Consider the following 7,760-nt stretch of genomic DNA (forward strand, 5'->3'; position numbering starts at 1 on the left):
CACAACTAGATCATCCCAGCCAAGATGTTGTCTAGCCAGGTCTTAAAAACCTCTAAGGTTAGATAGTCCACCACCTCTCTGGGTAATCTGTTTCAGTGTTTTACTACCCTCCTCATAAGAGAGTTTTTCCTTATATCTAAACTTAACCTCTTTTGCTGAAACTTGAGATGATTGCTCCTTGTTCTGTCATCTGCCACCGCTGAGAACAGTCCAGCTCCATCCTCTTTGGAAACACCTTCAGGTAGTTAAAGACTGCAATTAAATCCCCTCTCAGTCTTCTGTTCTGCAAACTAAACAAGCCCAGTTCCCTCAGCCTCTCCTCAGAAGTCATGTATATTATTAGACTAGCTATATATAGTCATATATATTAAAGACTACATTATAGATAAACTATACTGTGGATCATGGCACAAGAAAGAAGGCAGTTTCCAAGGAACCCCTATTCTCCCTTGGGTGGTTGGGGAACTGCTATGCTGGCAAGGATATACAGTTTGGGGCTGGCAGAGATGACTTCCCATTCTAATCAACAAGAGAACCAGGGGCCAGCCAGTGATATTCTGTGGTCACTGGGTTTTGAACAAGTTCCACATAACACCCACACATTAAGGGATTATGGTTCATGACTTTCCAGGATGGAGGAACACTGGCAGGACATGTGCAAATGAATTGAAAACCAGTACACATTCCTCAGCTCTACCACCCAGACCAATGATGAGGGGAGAAAAATATTTAGCCTTGGCACCAGTCCTTACTTTGCAGCAACACCACCTGAACCCAGTGTGCTATCTGAAGGGCATTAACACTCATCTTGGTCCTGCATCGTCCATTGCAACGGTCCACCTGAGTTCATGTGATCTATACTGACTTACATCAGCTCAGAACCCAGCCCTATATTCACAATGCCCAGAGTAAACTATTGCAGCTAAGGCCTATGCTTTCAAACATGCCTAGTGATTTTCAAGTGCCAAACTCAGACATTTCTCCTCTTTATAAAAATCTGCTCTCTCTCAGCTTCTTCAAACAGCCCCCCGCACAAACTGAGGTACTTAAAATCACTTGCATGTTTTAGTCAATTTTTTCAAGTATTATGTCCCTCCCAATGACACCCAGCATGGTTATCCACCTTCACTTGTGGATATTCCTAGGTAAATGGTTTTCTACTGCAGCCAGCAACACTGCAACGCTGACAACGGGGAAAGGGATAGCACATCATTCTAGCAACAGAGTCTGACTCCTAAGGCAGGTAACTACAAAGGAACAACTGAGATCTTTCAGCCTGCAGGTCTAGTGAGCTGGACATCCCCACAGCTTGCCCCATCTTACAAAGATGTCATTCTAGCTCATTAGCTGGAACATTAAGTTTTCAGTGCCCCTAAAGGTTACGACGTCAGGAGTATCAGGAAAACTTCTCCTTCAAGACGGGGTTGCTGAGGAGAGGACTTTCTTTTGCTCACGTCTTTAGCATTATTTTCTCATGGTGCATTTGTTAAGCAGCAGGTGGAAGCAGTCAGCTCTGCACAACTACTAATGAATGGAGCTGCCCCATCCCCACCTCCTTTTTTCACCCTGGGTCTCAAAGCCCCACCAACCCTGGCTCCCATAGCTGTTTAAAACACTGTTCATCTTTTCAACGTGGTTTTAATTGGTGTGTCTTGCCCACCAGGCTTGTGAAAGCAGGGGGAAGGCAGAAAGGTCTCCTTGGCTTGAAACTTACGCTTTTTAAATTTAAAAGACATCAATTAATAAAATATTCCTCATTGTTCGAAGGTCAGGTCTGGCAGTCAAGCCTCATGATCAAATGAGTGGCTTTTCCTAGGGATGTGGAATCTCATTAATGTATGCTCATGCAGACTGAGGGGAAGCAAAATAAGGCAGAAAGGAACCATTTCATATATTTTATTGTATTGATAGATCTGGCACAAGGTGGATAGACCCTGTTGTGCAACTGCATTTTACCCTGCCTACCCCACTAATTAGATTTATTCTTTTTCTTTGTGTGTACATGGCCTTCATTTTCTAGAGAATCTCCATTGATTTCAGCGGGATTCAGGGCAAAATGGCTTTTTGACACTACATGAGGATGATTTTATGCAGATGTATAATCCTCTTTTTTTTAAACTCCTGGAGTTTAAATTACTGTGGCCTTGAAGCCAATAGTGTTGTTCCACATTTGCACCTGTGTACCTAAGAACAGAGTTTAGCCCTTTGTTGATAAACTCATGAATTACAATCAAAGCATTCATTTTAATAGAGGGTTCAGGCTATATCCACTCGGAGGAAATTGTACTGCAATAACCTACTTATGCGTAATAGAAATGCCCTTAATGAAAACTTCTTATTGCAGTATATGATGTGTTCCCTCCCCAAGGGGCACTTCTTTGATGACTTAGTATTATATTTATTGTTTCTGCACAACCATGAATGTGCATGGCATTTCACAGAAAACAACACCCCTGCCACTAAGAGGTTACAATATCCCTGCCCTTTCAGCAACCCCTAACACACACAGTATGATGAGGTTAAATACCAAGTATTCAAGATAGGGAATCTAAGTAGCTGCACGGAGATATATTGGGCCTCGGGTTCTTTTTCCATCTCTTCTTCATGAATGTGCTATGTAGTGATGACTCAAACTCAAGTTATATAAAGGATATAGGAGAATTAACAAAGTGGAAACAGTTATGGCAATGTACCCTCAATAGTACTTAGAAATCAATAATCAGGGAATAAATCAATGAAAGAAATGGCCTAAAAGTATAGCATGGTTAAATAATGAATGATTCTCCACCAAATCAGTGGTACATTCCCTTCCCACTCCCATGTTCTCACAATGCTTGAGGACAGTGCATATGAAGGGCCTGTTTTTCAAATACTGTACACAATTCACATCCACAGTCACCTTGGTCATTTGTTTAAATGGAAAATTTGCAAATGAGCCGTAAGATATTGTTCCAACCATTCTTTGGGCTTGCCTGGCTGGCTGTGTGGTTGTGGTGTTTGCATTTGCAAATCAGTTGTACGTTTATCTAGGCATCTTTGTATACATTTTTTTAAAGGGCAGGGATAATTTATGATATCTTTGATTGACCCAACTGTATAGCTGGGAGAGCTGTTAGAAAAGCTTCTGGGCTCTTCAGGGACTCTTCCTCAGATTGTTGGGTTGTTTGTTTTTTTAAAATCTAGTAAAAATTATGCTAGTTGTTCAAGTATCCTCCAACATTGTTTCCTTCTGAGAGCAGTCTCAGGGCACTAAGGTGCCTGCTACTTGTAGAGCCAGAGTAACTACGCAGGTGCTGGTTGCTAGGGTAACCGGAGGGAGCTAGTGACTCACATCTGCTTGGTCAGCTGACCAGAAAGGCAGGGCCTGGCGCCTATATAAAGTACAGGCTGGAGGCCAGGAGGCAGTTCCCTGCTGGCAGCCAAGGGGGAAGGAGCCCTGCTGGAATGAGCAAAAGAGAAGGGGCCAGACTGCAGGTATGGCCTGAGATTTGGGGACAGCTGAAGCAACTCTGGTATGGCAAGACGAGGTTGGAGCCAGATGGCTTAGATTTTATGTTATAGTCCAGGGGCTTGTGTTTTGTTTTGCTGTTTGTTACCAGTAGCTGGGGAGAGGCTATATGGGGATGGAGGAGGCCTCAGAAGGGGACTCATGGTAGTGTGGGGACCCCAGCACCAGCGTGGGCATAGCATTCAGAGTGCACTGACCCCCAGCCCCAGAGAGAGGGGACAGTGTCAGACAGGGCTGCAGAAAGCCCGAGCGCCAGTGAAGGTGCAGAGTGAGGCAGGGCCGCAGAGGGCCCAGTGAGGACAAGGGGGCCAGATTACAACAAGGCCCGGACAACAACGGCGGTACCATTGGCAAGGCGTGGGCTGTGGTGTAGGGGGAGGAAATGGAGCCACAGATAGAGCCCCCTGGCATCGGGGCAGTAAAAGGGCAGCCTCCTGCTAACTAACATCAATTAATCAATTAACAACAAGGCATGGCAGGAAAGAAGGTGGGTGGTTGGCCCAGGAACAGGTGTGTGGGCCATGTTTAGATCAGCCCAGAGCAGGCACCAGTTACAGGCACCCAAAACTGAGGAAATCCTCTTGACAGCCTCACTCGGTTGTTGGTGATCAACTTGGCCATACTATTTGTACCCGCTAGAGAAAGTAGCAAGCTAAATCCTAGCACCCTTTATGTTGACTGTGAGCCTAAAAGCATTACAGTCAACTTGAACCATGTGTGCAGAGGAAGGTCAAACAAATAGATAGAATCAACACCAGCTTTTGAGTCTATGGAAATATATGTGAATAAACTTCCCACTGATTCAGAGAGCTGTAGCTATGCAGAGCCTCCTTTCTGATGCAGTAAATAGGGTATTAATATCATTCCAGAAACACAATCATGTGAAAAGAATGTGTATTACACTGCAGGCTGAATCCCAAGTTCAGTGATGGACTTGTGATAAATCTATTCTAATCAGTTGCACAACTATGCCCAGTGGCTATGTCTCTCTACTCATAACGTTGCTACGTTTTGGGACGGGGGAGGAGGTTTCAGGAACCAAGATTTCTATAATCTGGAAAGGAATGGTAGGTGAAAAGCATATTATCCCTGGCAAGAAGATAATTGCTCCTTGCTGTCTGTATTTTGCTAGAATGGGAGGGGACAGAAATCCCCTTAGAGGCAGGGATAGCCAAATACTTTCATGTTGGTGATGTGCTTGTGGGGAATGACATAGGGAGTGCCACTACTCTGAGTGGCAAAGACTCCAAATCCAGTGCTCAAGGGAAGTAGAGGGAGGAGGTGGATAATGGGTATGTCAGTGACCAGCAGTCAAGAGGCTAAAATCACTTATTCTCTGCCTGAGAGTGCCATGACTGCAGCTTCAGACCAGGCCAAAGTGGGGAGGGAATCCCTCTCCATGTGGCTTGACAGCTGTGATCCTCTTCTTCATCCCTCACGGCAGCTGCCCATGAGCCGGGCACGCTGCCTTTTTATCCTCTTCAGAGGCTCTTCCCCGGATTGGAAATGGACCAATCAGAGAGAGGGGGGTGTTAGTCCCCTCTCTGGTCTGGGTCTTCACCTTTACCCTGGGTAGGGGTGGGACAAGCCTCCCTCCATCCAGCACCTGATTGGTGGGGATGGAAGAAATGCCACCACCAATCACTTTAAACCTTCTTGAAAATTGGCACACTGGGCTGCCGCGGGCAAGGCTGCCACACTAACATAATGCAAATACCGGTGTGCACATTCTTCTGATATTAAAGTCTTGCAGCTCCCACTATTTCCATCACTAGCCCTGGAGGTCTGTTTCCCAGTAAAGGAAAAATAAGTGACATGGAATCTAACTAACTACTACATGTGTATGCCAGTCCTGGGACAGAGGCAGTGTCATTGGGGATTGGGGGTCACTGCTAAGGGCACAAAGGAGCCAGAGATTCAGGCAAGAGCTTGGGAAGGGGTTCAGGGAGCCAGAAGGGTGATAGGAACATGGAAACAATATCTATCTTGTTGAGCACTGCAAGGACTGCTGCTTATATATAGCAGCCACCCCCAAGCACTTCAACTAGGACTGGCTCAGGACCCTCAAACAGCTGGCTGCCAGTCCCACACAGTCCATCAGGGCCAGCTGGTGGCTTCTCAGTCCACCTACCGCCCTGAGTTATGTCTGGCAGGCCCACCAAGCATGCGATTGATGCATCTGTTCAGCAACTTCAGTCTACCCCCAATGTCAAGGTCCCAGTGCAAGGTGCACTGTCCTTACACCTGCCTCAAAAGATAAACAGGACAGCAGAGAAGCAGCAATGGACCACCTGGCCAAGCTTCTTTTGAGGATTACTGCTTAGCAGAAGCAACAAGGCAGTGTTCTTCACAGGCTAAAAATTTGCTCCTGTGCCTAGAAATGAGCCTGGAGGAATAGGCATAACAGTGACTCCTGCTGTAACAATAATTTTAAGTGCCAAATTCTAGAACCAACTACAAGTAAATCAGCCAGTTATTTCACCTTCATTTTATTGGATTTTTGTGGAGTACACACATCAGAACATTAACTATGATGTACTAATGGTAGAGCTATTATGCAGCTAATGTATGTGTATGGTGATATATGTCCTATGTTCAAATACACGTCTCCTTCAGTGGCAAGTATGAAACCTTGGGAAGGACACATGAAATATAGCTTCAAGGGACAGAATGGCAGGGGAAAAAGGAGGTGCCTTGGGTTTGACAGGTGCTCAGAGAACCTATTTACATTACAGGAAAAGGAAACGAAGTTCAGGTAGATAGATGTAGAGGGAGACATGCTTGCAAAGCATTAGTATTTACAAAAATGCATTCCTGATGAGGAATATTAGCTTGTAGTAGTTAACTGGGGTGTGCCTGCTCCCTCAAGGGAGCGACCAGCCTGCTTTCAGGTGGGGCACAGCGCTAATGAGGCACATGATGAGAAGAGGGCTCAGACTGGAGCTATATAAGCCTAAGGCCTAAGCCCATTAGGGGGCTCTCCCTGGCAGCTGTAGGTGAAGGAGCTCCTGCCCAGGAGAGCTACCTGGGCATGGTAAGCCAACCGCTTTGCTGCCTGCAGGAACAGTGAGGCTCGGGGAGCTCATAAGGAGCCCAGGCTGGGAGGTAGGCTGTATTAGGGACTGAAGGTTTCCACTCTTAAAGAGGCAAAAGATGGTTATCCCTTTGTTTATGTAGACCAGGGGCTCAGGGTTTGTTACAGCTTAAACAGTGGTTTGGCCTGGGATTATAAGGGGTGGTTACCAAGGTCCCATTAGAGCCTGGAGTGGGCAGAATGTAAAGCCACAGGAGCTAGACAGAGAGGGCTAGGGGCCCAGTGCCCAAAAGGGCCAAATATCAGATGGTAACACCTGCAAGTCTTTGGGAAGGTTAAGGAGTTGCACAAGGAGCCCCTAAGGTGATCAGTGCCCAGCAGGGGCACAGGTAGGCTGAGAGGGCCTGCTGGTTTGGGGGCACAGGATTATTATTGAGGGGACTTGGGGACCCCAGTGGGGATTGACATAGGCTCAGGCTCATGTAGAGCCCACAGGCAGCGTCCCTTTTATAATCTTTAAGACCAAAGCATGGCAGGTGATACCTAAGGGAAGGGCCGCAGCCAAGCCTGAGCCAGGCAGGGATTTCATGTCCACCAGTGGACGTCACAGCTGCCCTGTGGCCACTGACATCCTACGTAACTCCATAGATCTCCAAGGCTGTAGATATGAAGGTGGGCATGCATATCTCCCATTTTATCACTAGAAAACACAGGGTCACAAATAGAATCATAGAGAAGTTGGGCTGGAAGGGATCTCCAGAAGTCATCTAGTCCAACCCCTGCCTGAGGCAGGATAAGCCCCATCCAAGTCATCCTGTACAAATCCATTGTCTAACCTCTTAGTAAAACTACCATCAACCCTGACACAACACAAGACATGACACCTGAACCTGCCATACCTGAAGCAGGGGAACACAGCAGCCAACATCCTGCTTCTGTAAAAGGTTGTTAATACAGACTCAAGAGATCCCAGGTAGAGGACCATGCCCCCAACTACAGAGGAAGGCAAACCCCCACAGTCTGTACCAATCTGACCATTGGTTAAAATTCTTTCCTGACCCCACATGTGGTGACTAGTCTGACACTGAGTGGAGGGGCAAGCCCCTCTAGCCAGAAACCTCCAGGTTTAAGTCCCAGCAGGAGCACTGATACAGCCCAGTCCCAATTCCCAGCCTTGGGCAGCTAACAACTAATGCCTTTGAGCTTAACACGCCCCCC

At 46.6% G+C, this 7,760-nt stretch overlaps 1 long non-coding RNA gene across 1 annotated transcript in view; it reads left to right on the forward strand.

The window, feature by feature from the left end:
- The first annotated feature begins 3,414 nt into the window (after positions 1 to 3,414).
- Positions 3,415 to 7,760, forward strand: part of LOC102374975 — a 7,098-nt gene continuing 2,752 nt past the window's right edge. Inside the window, exon 1 of the long non-coding RNA XR_323490.3 lies at positions 3,415 to 3,474. This is a non-coding gene — a long non-coding RNA (uncharacterized LOC102374975). The remainder of the gene's footprint in view (positions 3,475 to 7,760) is intronic.

This window comes from Alligator sinensis, unplaced genomic scaffold, assembly GCF_000455745.1.
Source record: "Alligator sinensis unplaced genomic scaffold, ASM45574v1 scaffold1086_3, whole genome shotgun sequence".
Taxonomy (NCBI): domain Eukaryota; kingdom Metazoa; phylum Chordata; order Crocodylia; family Alligatoridae; genus Alligator; species Alligator sinensis.